At 46.9% G+C, this 12,293-nt stretch overlaps 1 long non-coding RNA gene across 1 annotated transcript in view; it reads right to left on the bottom strand.

Annotated features, from left to right (window-relative positions):
• Nucleotides 1–1,780, bottom strand: part of LOC126101030 (uncharacterized) — a 676,417-nt gene extending 674,637 nt beyond the window's left edge. Inside the window, exon 1 of the long non-coding RNA XR_007522246.1 lies at nucleotides 1,361–1,780. This is a non-coding gene — a long non-coding RNA (uncharacterized LOC126101030). The remainder of the gene's footprint in view (nucleotides 1–1,360) is intronic.
• Between the last annotated feature and the right edge of the window lie 10,513 nt (nucleotides 1,781–12,293).

Genomic DNA, 12,293 nt, shown 5'->3' on the forward strand with positions numbered 1-12,293 from the left:
CGAAATGTTGAGGACAACACAAACACTCAGTCTCCGGGCAGAGAAAATACCCAACCCAGCCGGGAACCGAAACTGGGAGCCTGTGAAGTTTTCTATCAGAAACGAAAACAAAAAAATGAACTGTGTTTCTAGTACAATACCGAAAAAAATTAATTTCCATATATTCACGAAAACACCTTTGAAATTATGAAACAGTCGTACAAATTAACATACATTTTGCAGAAATGTATAAGTACAGTCTCTGTGGCAACCCTCTTAATAGTTGTATAGTTGGCTATTGTTCTCGGCTACAGTCGTTTTCACTTCGTAGCTGAAAGGTGTCAAAATCGCTGCCATGTGTCAATGAGTTTCTTTTTCTTAAGTTGCCGGCCGATGTTGCCGAGTGGTTCTAGGCGCTTCAGTCCGGAACCTCGCTGCTGCTACGGTCGCAGGTTCGAATCCTACCTGGGACATGGATGTGTGTGATGTCGTTAGGTTAGTTAGGTTTAAGTAGTTCTAAGTTCTAGGGGCTGATGAACTCAGATGTTAAGTCCCATAGTGCTCAGAGCCATTTGAACCATTTTTTTTCTTAAGTTATCTGGACTGTAGGAGTGTCTTAGTGTTCAATAATAAATGTATTAAAACTTCACGCATGATACGATATTTTCTCACACATCTCAGTAATTATGACGTCAGAGCCCGCATCTCGTGGTCGTGCGGTAGCGTTCTCGCTTCCCACGCCCGGGTTCCCGGGTTCGATTCCCGGCGGGGTCAGGGATTTTCTCTGCCTCGTGATGGCTGGGTGTTGTGTGATGTCCTTAGGTTAGTTAGGTTTAAGTGGTTCTAAGTTCTAGGGGACTGATGACCATAGATGTTAAGTCCCATAGTGCTCAGAGCCATTTGAACCATTGGAATTATGACGTCATATCTGTAGAAGTATATGTCGGTCAGTGATATACTTGTAAAGGCATATGTGGGTACCGTCTGCAAAATACGTTGCGAATGTAGTTAGTAGCAGAGAAGTAATAAATTTAAAGGTAATGGATGATGTGGTAGTTTTTCCCACATGTCATTGTTGATGACATATCTCCTCAGTATAACAGATAGGTGGTTCTCACCCCGACAGCGATTGTTGTCTGACAGTAAGTGATACATGTACCAAGTTTGGTTGAAATCAGACTAGTGGTTTTGCAGGGGATGTGGAACGAACACATACACACACACATATATATATACATTTCTATAGTATGTATGGATTCACGGGCGAATTAACGACCGTTATGGACGTAAAATAAATCGCAAGATAATTTGAAACTGGAAAATTGCAGAGCTAAGGAAGCAACAGTTATGTATCAGCTAGAGCGACGAACTGCCGTCTTACCTGCGAGTTGACATCCGGATTGTCGTCCGATGTTACAGCCGTAAAACAGAGTCACAGGAAACAACACACAGATATCGCGCAGCTGAATGATGCAGTTTCGGACGTTCTCGACACGTAGAGGCACATGTAACTGGTCGCCGTACAACGCGGACTGTCACCGACTGCCGATCAGACGTCAGTCGGGAAGTTCCACACTTGCTGAAAGACCTACACGACTGTATCAACACTATTCGTACAGGTCACCTAGTTAAAATCGACGGTCGTCGCCGATGGCAATCGTGTTGGCACCATTTACGAGAAGTTGTTGTGGTATCAGTGGTTGTCGGCTGTGGAGGCGCTGTCAGCGTGTGTTGAGCGCCTCGGCGTGTTGGATGTTGGCGGCGTGCTACTTTATGCTGGCGAGAACGGGACCAGCTCGTCCGGCGGCGTCGCGTGGACTGGCTGGACACGCCACAGCAGCAGACGAGCAGCCAGCCGCGGGCGTCCTCCCACCACTCCCCTCTACCACCCCCCCCCTCCCACCGGCGCACTGTCAGTTATCACTCTTTGCCGGCTTTTCTCTCGCCCCTAGCGATACTGATGGCTGTGCAGCCGAACTGGATTACTTCCGCGGCTCCCACCGCGTCGCGAATTTGAACTGCACGGTGAAGGAAGGCAGGGAAATTTGGCGCGCATAAAATCCTTTTACACGAGCGACTTCCTTGTCTCAGTCGACTACTCGCGGTAGGTAAATCTACTGCAGCGCCTCCGAAGTAATATTTCCCTTCCCTGGTCTGACACGAGCGATCGTTTCCGTTCATGCGGCAGCGCCAAAATTGCGTGTGTTGTGAGAGCTGTGCCATCTGGCATCTGAACGGCGACAGTGAGATTACAAGGAACCATACGTTTTATGAAAAAATCGAAGTCCAGCAGTGGGATGATGGAGTAAGAATCTATATTACCAAATGGCTAACTCGGTTCATGGCACCCAATGCCAGTTGCAGGTTGCCTATCTAAAGGCTTACAGGGGCAACAAATGTTTTAATTTCAAAAAATGGTTCAAATGGCTCTGAGCACTATGGGACTTAACATCTGAGGCCATCGGTCCCCTAGAACTTGTAACTACTTAAACCTAAACTGAAGTTAAATTCTTCTGGGTTATTAGGCCGCGTCATGTTTCTTCTAAAATGATCGACGTTTCGACCCCTCTGTGGCGATCTTCCTCAGGATCTTCTGGTGTCCACTACTACTAGAAGACTGTTCTAGCAGTAGTGGACACCAGAAGAACCTGAGGAAGATACCAGCAGAGGGGTCGAAACGTCGATCATTTTAGAAGAAACATGACGCGGTCTAATAACTCAGAAGATTTCAACTCCAGTGACAACGGCCTCGAAAGCCTGCAGACTTACATACTTAAACCTAACTAACCTAAGGACATCACACACATCCATGCCCGAGGCAGGATTCGAACCTGCGACCGTAGCAGTCGCCTGGTTCCGGACTGAAGTGCATAGTACCGCTCGGCCACCGCGGCCGGCTCTTTTGATTTCAATATTTCATAAAGTTAGTGACCGAATTTAAAAATCTGAAATATACATTAAGATGTATAACCTTATGTTAAAAGTTTAACACAGTGAGACAAGTACAGGGTGACAATTATTGAACAATATCAAATAAAACCGTCATAACTTCTGAAAGGTTTGCGTTAGGATGTTCAAACTGCACGGTTGGCCACGGCACATGATTGCAATTAGTATGGTTTGGCTTAGCGACAAAGTCCATCCAAATATAGGATGGGTTCGTCAATAAGCAGAATTGGCGCATTTGGGGGATTGAGAATCCGGATTTGGCGATCATCCTGAATGGGTGACTATGTGATGTGTAATGTCCAGTCACGGAATAATCGGTACGGTATCCCTTCATGGCACGGTGTCTACCGAACGTTACGTGATAGCTTTCGAAGACGATTTCATCCCCATTATTTACACTGACCCTGATTTCGACAAGATAGGGTGCGTGCAAAACGGAGCTTGAACTCAACCAAGCAGGTGAGTGTTTAATGTCCTGGAGCAGCAGTCTGGGGACCGCATTCTGGCTCTGGGATACCCATAGGCCACTGGCATGGACCTCGATTGGCCGACATATTATCCGGATCCGAACATATGCGACTGCTCTTTGTGGTGCTATGTTAAGGGCAAGATGTACACCAATAACCCCAAAACCATTGGTGAGCTGAAAACAGCCATTCAGGAAGTCATCGATTGCATCGATTTTCTGACACTTTAAGTGGTCCAGAATGAGATTTTCACTCCGCAGCGGAGTGTGCGCTGATATGAAACTTCCTGGCAGATTAAAACTGTGTGCCCGACCGAGACTCGAACTCGGGACCTTTGCCTTTCGCGGGCAGAAGTAAAGCTGTGAGTACCGGGCGTGAGTCGTGCTTCGGTAGCTCAGTTGGTAGAGCACTTGCCCGCGAAAGGCAAAGGTCCCGAGTTCGAGTCTCGGTCGGGCACACAGTTTTAATCTGCCAGGAAGTTTCACTTTAAGTGGTCATGTAAAATTTCGCTATTCGCCTGCGATACATCAATGGCAGTGATGGCAGGCATATCGAACATATTGTAACCTAAATCCGAATATGTGTAGTGTTGTTTACATGCCAAATAAAGTGTATGCACGCCGCAGTTTGTAACTAATGCACATTTTTTCATATAATTTAATAATTGTCACTCTTTATTAGGGCTACAGATTGTACCTATATTTTGAGGCAGCTCGACATTACATGTTAATGAAGGAAGCCTACAAGCAAGCAGAAATGGATGTGAAATAAAAATTTTCTTAGTGAAAAGTATTATAATTGTATCAAATATAGCACTTTATTGACGAAGAGGAATCATAAACCGTTTATTTGCGCAGAGTTGTATTGGACTGAAGTGTGGACAAGTGAAGGCTCGAAGGAGAAAAGCAACGTACATTTAACTGGGTAGCATAGCAGGTTGTTGAAAATTATGTGGACTTAGTAGATTTGAACTGAAGAATTAGAGCGAAAGGTTGTAAACGGCGTATGCTATATTATACAAAGCCCTCAGTTACACTACTGGCCATTAAAAGTGCTACACCAAGAAGAAATGCAGATGATAAACGGGTATTCATTAGACAAATATGCTGAACTAGAACTGACATGTGATTACATTTTCACGCAATTTGGGTGCATAGACCCTGAGAAATCAGTACCCAGAACAACCACCTCTGCCCGTAATAACGGCCTTGATACGCCTGGGCATTGAGTCTAACAGAGCTTGGATGGCGTGTACAGGTACAGCTGCCCATGCAGCTTCAACACGATACCACAGTTTATCAAGAGTAGTGACTGGCGTATTGTGACGAGCCAGTTGCTCGGCCACCATTGATTGACCAGACGTTTTCAATTCGTGAGAGATCTGGAGAATGTGATGGCTAGGGCAGCAGTCGAACATTTTCTGTATCCAGAAAGGCCCGTACAGGACATGCAACATGAGGTGGTGCATTATCCCGCTGAAATGTAGGGTTTCGCACGGATTGAATGAATGGTAGAGCCACGGGTCGTAACACATCTGAAACGTAACTTCCGCTGTTCAAAGTGCCGTCAATGCGAACAAGAGGTGACCGAGACGTGTAATCAATGGCACCCCATACCATCACGCCGGGTGACACGCCAGTATGGTGATGACGAATACACGCTTCCAATGTGCGTTCACCGCGATGTCGCCAAACACCGATGCGACCATCATGATGCTGTAAACAGAACCTGGATTCATCTGAAAAATTGACGTTTCGCCATTCGTGCACCCAGGTTTGTCGTTGAGTACATCATCGCAGGCGCTCCTGTCTGTGATACAGCGTCAAGGGTAACCATAGCCATGGTCTCCGAGGTGATAGTCCATGGTGCTGCAAACGTCGTCGAACTGTTCGTGCAGGTGGTTCGAGACGTGGCTGCACGATCCGTTACAGCCATGAGGATAAGATGCCTGTCATCTCGACTGCTAATGATACGAGGCCGTTGGGATCCAGCACGGCGTTCCGTATTACCTTCCTGAACCCACCGATTCCACATTCTTCTAACAGTCATTGGATCTCGACCAACGAGAGCAGCAATGTCGCGATACGATAAACCGCAATCGCGATAGGCTACAATCCGATCAAATTCGGAAACGTGATGGTACGCATTTCTCCTCCTTACAAGATATATCACAACAATGTTTCACTAGGGAACGCCGGTCAACTGCTGTTTGTGTATGAGAAATGGGTTGGAAACTTTCCTCATGTCAGCACGTTGTAGGTGTCACCACCGGCGCCAACCTTGTGTGAATGCTCTGAAAAGCTAATCATTTGCATATCGCAGAATGTTCTTCCTGTCGGTTAGATTTCGCGTCTGTAGCACGTCATCTTCGTGGCGTAGCAATTTTAATGGCCAGTAGTGTATTAAGCTATGCGGTATGATGGTTGTTTATGCCCCTTTATTCAACGGGAAACGCAATCTGACCACGGCTGATTGACGAAATAGTAGTCACTAACACACACACATACACACACAGAGTTAATAACAGCGTAATGGTAAGGAAAATGCGTATCTGTGCTTTCTATCAAATAGTAAGTAATCGCTTATAAGAAATCCTGCCCATAAGCTACATAACGTGTACACTTCTAGCTTATAGCTAAAAACGGCGCATGGAGTCTGTTCCCTCGTAGATGCAGTCACTGAATTTCAATTCGAAAGAATCGTTGTTGCTTAATTAAACGAAATAGATAGGACACAATTCACACATGTTATAAAATGTGTGTATGTGCGCTGATCAGAGAGAACATTATGATCACCTACCTAGTAGCAGGTATGCTCATATCTGACACGGATAACAACGGCGACGCGTCTTGGCATGGAAGCAATGAGGCCTTGGTAGGTCGCTGGAGGGAGCTGACACCACATCTGCAAACACAAGTCACTAATTCCCGTAAAATAAGGAGAAAAGGGCGATGAGCTCTGACACCACGTTCAACCATATACCAGATGTATTCGATCTTTTCAGATCTGGCGAGATGGGGGCCAGCAGATCAACTGGAACCTACCACTGTGCATCTCGAACCACTGGATGACACTCCTGGCCTTGTGACATGGAGCATTATCTTGTTCAACAATGCCACTGCCGTTGGGGAACATGGTTGTCATGAAAGAGTGTACGTGGTCGGCGACCGATGCACGATATTTCTTGGCCATCATGGTGCCTTGCAGGAGCTCCACTTGACTTATGGATCCCCACGTGAAAGTTCCCCAGAGCATAATGGAGCCGCCGCCAGCTCTCTCTAGCCCGCAGTTATAGATATCAAGGAGCTGTTTCCCTGAAAGATGACGGATTCACGTTCTCCTGTCGGCGTGCTGAGGAATTGTGGGGATTCATCAGCCCATGCAATGCTCTGATCATAGTATGAAAGCTTTCATGACCGGATGACATACCTTCTGGTAAACCTTCCGGGATGTAAGGTCGTGGTTCATGAAACACTTCAGCTCCCAACGTTTCGTCCAGAGCTGCGCTGGACATCTTCAGACGACAGAGGGATAGAGAAACAATTAAAATCGCTCAAAAGAGGAAAGGCCTCTGGACCTGATGGGATACCAGTTCGACTTTACACAGAGTACGCGAAGGAACTTGCCCCCCTTCTTGCAGCGGTGTACCGTAGGTCTCTAGAAGAGCGTAGCGTTCCAAAGGATTGGAAAAGGGCACAGGTCATCCCCGTTTTTAAGAAGGGACGTCGAACAGATGTGCAGAATTATAGACCTATATCTCTAACGTCGATCAGTTGCAGAATTTTGGAACACGTATTGTGTTCGAGTATAATGACTTTTCTGGAGACTAGAAATCTACTCTGTAGGAATCAGCATGGGTTTCGAAAAAGACGGTCATGTGAAACCCAGCTCGCGCTATTCATCCACGAGACTCAGAAGGCCATAGACACGGGTTCACAGGTAGATGCCGTGTTTCTTGACTTCCGCAAGGCGTTCGATACAGTTCCCCACAGTCGTTTAATGAACAAAGTAAGAGCATATGGACTATCAGACCAATTGTGCGACTGGATTGAGGAGTTCCTAGATAACAGGACGCAGCATGTCATTCTCAATGGAGAGAAGTCTTCCGAAGTAAGAGTGATTTCAGGTGTGCCGCAGGGGAGTGTCATAGGACCGTTGCTATTCACAATATACATAAATGACCTGGTGGATGACATCGGAAGTTCACTGAGGCCTTTTGCAGATGATGCTGTGGTGTATCGAGAGGTTGTAACAATGGAAAATTGTACTCAAATGCAGGAGGATCTGCAGCGAATTGACGCATGGTGCAGGGAATGGCAATTGAATCTCAATATAGACAAGTGTAATGTGCTGCGAATACACAGAAAGATAGATCCTTTATCATTTAGCTACAATATAGCAGGTCAGCAACTGGAAGCGGTTAATACCATAAATTATCTGGAAGTACGCATTAGGAGTGATTTAAAATGGAATGATCATATAATGTTGATCGTCGGTAAAGCAGATGCCAGACAGAGATTCATTGGAAGAATCCTAAGGAAATGCAATCCGAAAACAAACGAAGTAGGTTACAGTACGCTTGTTCGCCCACTGCTTGAATACTGCTGAGCAGTGTGGGATCCGTACCAGATAGGGTTGATAGAAGATATAGAGAAGATCCAACGGAGAGCAGCGCGCTTCGTTACAGGATCATTTAGTAATTGCGAAAGCGTTACGGAGATGATAGATAAACTCCAGTGGAAGACTCTGCAGGAGAGAGGCTCAGTAGCTCGGTACGGGCTTTTGTGAAAGTTTCGAGAACATACCTTCACCGAAGAGTCAAGCAGTATATTGCTCCCTCCTACGTATATCTCGCGAAGAGACCATTAGGATAAAATCAGAGAGATTAGAGCCCACACAGAGGCATACCGACAATCCTTCTTTCCATGAGCAATACGAGACTGGAATAGAAGGGAGAACCGATAGAGGTACTCAAAGTACCCTGCGCCACACACCGTCAGGTGGCTTGCGGAGTATGGATGTAGATGTAGATGTAGATGTAGGGGTGTTTCTCCTCCGGTGAGTCTTGCCGAGTCGGCCGAGTCGGCCGAGTCGGCAATACTCACCGGAGGAGAAACATCCCTCTGAAGATGTCCAGTGCAGCTCTGGACGAAACGTTAGGAGCTGAAGAGTTTCATGGACCACGACCTTACATCCCGGAAGGTTTACCAGAAGACATGCAACGCTCTGCCACTGCACCAACGTCAACTACCGATGGTCTCATGCCCATCTGAGTCTTAGTTGCCGACTTCGTGGTGTTAAAATTGGCTCATGCGTGGGCTGTCGACTGCGGAGGCCAATTTTTAGGAGTGATCGGTGCTGTGTGTGTCCAACATTAAAGTGTGACGTTAGTTCAGCCACAGTTCACCGCCTGTCCTGTTCTACCAGTCTGCGCAGCCTACGACGTCTGGCATCTGTAACGAGAAGGGGTCGTCCAACCTCACGACGTTGGGACGTGGCTTCACGCTGGTTTCGTCACGTGTTGAAGACACACCACAGCACTCCTCGAACACCCGAAATGTCGTGTGGGGTCCAAAATGCTCGTGCCGACCCTCCGGTCCATTCTACAGAAAGACAGCACGGTCATCGATGCTACATGCGCTGTGCGTGTACCTGACTAACAGTCATTCCTCGCCAGGTGACGCTGCTATCACCGGGGCGTGTTTATATCGATGGTGGCTTGTCGGTCATAGTGTTCTGGCTGGTCAATGTATGTATGTATGTATGTTTCACATCTCCGCCTAAAACAGTTCAACCAAATTTGGTGCTCATATCACATGGTACCTGGAAAGAACCGCTGTGGGGGGTGACAACAAGAAAAAAAGTGCAGCCCGCGACGCGCGAATACCGATATTTTATTCAGCCTCTGTTTTAGAACGAAAGCACTTGGTGACATTGAAGAAAATTCACACACACAGTTTTCTAACCTTTATGAAACATTTCCTTCCTAACACCCCCCACAAAATGATGAAAGGAAAAAGCTTATTGCTTACTATATTTTCGCCGTTCATGCAGTAAAACTTACGCATCAGGCAAGGCGTATTAATTTGTTACTTCTTTACTACTGTCTCTTTTTACAATACGTTTCTGGAGATAGGATCCACATATCGGGCTGAATGTATATGAAATATTATCTCATTTTATGACACACAGTTTAGGAGGTGTGACGTCGTAAACATTGAGATACGTGAAAAACTACCTTTTGCTTAAAGCACAGCTTGAACCGCCCAGATTATATTCATCCGGTGTTTGATAATGAGGAACAATTAGCAACTTACAACAAAATTTAAACATTTTTTCAATCATTTCTAAGGTTTTTCTTCCTTACATGGTTCACGTGAAATGTTTAACATAATATTAACGCGTTTGTAGTCAGAAGTTTGGGCCGTTTTATACATAGGAGTTAGAATTCATTACAGAATCTGGTATTGACTGGTGATAACAGAGTTCAATAATGACACAATTAATAGTGGATATTCCTGACAATGGTCGTATGGTAAATTCTCCACACTCCTAAAACTGAAAGTGTAGGAAAAGTGTCGCCCTAATATTTCAAAACATCTAAATTTATTTTCTCGAGAAAATATATACACTCCTGGAAATGGAAAAAAGAACACATTGACACCGGTGTGTCAGACCCACCATACTAGCTACGGACACTGCGAGAGGGCTGTACAAGCAATGATCACACGCACGGCACAGCGGACACACCAGGAACCGCGGTGTTGGCCGTCGAATGGCGCTAGCTGCGCAGCATTTGTGCACCGCCGCCGTCAGTGTCAGCCAGTTTGCCGTGGCATACGGAGCTCCATCGCAGTCTTTAACACTGGTAGCATGCCGCGACAGCGTGGACGTTAACCGTATGTGCAGTTGACGGACTTTGAGCGAGGGCGTATAGTGGGCATGCGGGAGGCCGGGTGGACGTACCGCCGAATTGCTCAACACGTGGGGCGTGAGGTCTCCACAGTACATCGATGTTGTCGCCAGTGGTCGGCGGAAGGTGCACGTGCCCGTCGACCTGGGACCGGACCGCAGCGACGCACGGATGCACGCCAAGACCGTAGGATCCTACGCAGTGCCGTAGGGGACCGCACCGCCACTTCCCAGCAAATTAGGGACACTGTTGCTCCTGGGGTATCGGCGAGGACCATTCGCAACCGTCTCCATGAAGCTGGGCTACGGTCCCGCACACCGTTAGGCCGTCTTCCGCTCACGCCCCAACATCGTGCAGCCCGCCTCCAGTGGTGTCGCGACAGGCGTGAATGGAGGGACGAATGGAGACGTGTCGTCTTCAGCGATGAGAGTCGCTTCTGCCTTGGTGCCAATGATGGTCGTATGCGTGTTTGGCGCCGTGCAGGTGAGCGCCACAATCAGGACTGCATACGACCGAGGCACACAGGGCCAACACCCGGCATCATGGTGTGGGGAGCGATCTCCTACACTGGCCGTACACCACTGGTGATCGTCGAGGGGACACTGAATAGTGCACGGTACATCCAAACCGTCATCGATCCCATCGTTCTACCATTCCTAGACCGGCAAGGGAACTTGCTGTTCCAACAGGACAATGCACGTCCGCATGTATCCCGTGCCACCCAACGTGCTCTAGAAGGTGTAAGTCAACTACCCTGGCCAGCAAGATCTCTGGATCTGTCCCCCATTGAGCATGTTTGGGACTGGATGAAGCGTCGTCTCACGCGGCCTGCACGTCCAGCACGAACGCTGGTCCAACTGAGGCGCCAGGTGGAAATGGCATGGCAAGCCGTTCCACAGGACTACATCCAGCATCTCTACGATCGTCTCCATGGGAGAATAGCAGCCTGCATTGCTGTGAAAGGTGGATATACACTGTACTAGTGCCGACATTGTGCATGCTCTGTTGCCTGTGTCTATGTGCCTGTGGTTCTGTCAGTGTGATCATGTGATGTATCTGACCCCAGGAATGTGTCAATAAAGTTTCCCCTTCCTGGGACAATGAATTCACCGTGTTCTTATTTCAATTTCCAGGAGTGTAGGTTATACTTTACGATTAAAGGACACCACTCACCGAAAAGCAGAAGCGCTGAGACGTCGATAGGCGCACACAAAAGACGGAAAGCTTGCTAGCTTTCGGAGTTATCCTTCGGCGAGCTAGAGTGCATGAACATTCACACACACACACACACACACACACACACACACACACACACACATGCCTATGACCCTACATGGTGCCGGCACCTTGTAGGACAATAGGGGTGTGCTAGCGTATGTTTTGAATGTGTGTGTGTGTGTGTGTGTGTGTGTATACTCTAGCTCGTCAAAAGATATCTGCGAAAGCTAGCAAGTTTTCTTCTTTTGTGTGTGCCTATCGACGAATCAATGCTTCTACTTTTCGGTGAGTGGACTCTAGTAATCCTATTTACATTCTACTAAACTTTTCTAATAAATTATATGAGTTACAATCGAAACATCAGATATTCTTTTCTAATGGTCAGTTAGTCTTTTAATATTTATAGGTATGGTTGGAAATCGTAGAATCTCTGCATTATTTTTTGTTGTTGTTGCTGTTGTGGTCTTCAGTCCATAGACTGGTTTGATGCAGCTCTCCAAACTGCTCTATCCTGTGCAAGCCTCTTCATTTCCGAGTAAGTGCAGCAACCTACATTCTTCTGAATACGCTTAGTGTATTCATCTCTAGGTCTCCCTCTACGATTTTTGTCCTCCACGCTGCCCTCCAATACTAACTTGGTGATTCCTTGATGCCTCAGAACGTATCCTACCAACTGATCACTTCTTCTAGTGAAGTTGTTCCACAATTCCTCTTCTCCCCAATTCTATTCAGTACCTCCTCATTCTTTACATGACCCACAAATCTAA

Source organism: Schistocerca cancellata, chromosome 9 (assembly GCF_023864275.1).
Source record: "Schistocerca cancellata isolate TAMUIC-IGC-003103 chromosome 9, iqSchCanc2.1, whole genome shotgun sequence".
Taxonomy (NCBI): Eukaryota; Metazoa; Arthropoda; class Insecta; order Orthoptera; family Acrididae; genus Schistocerca; species Schistocerca cancellata.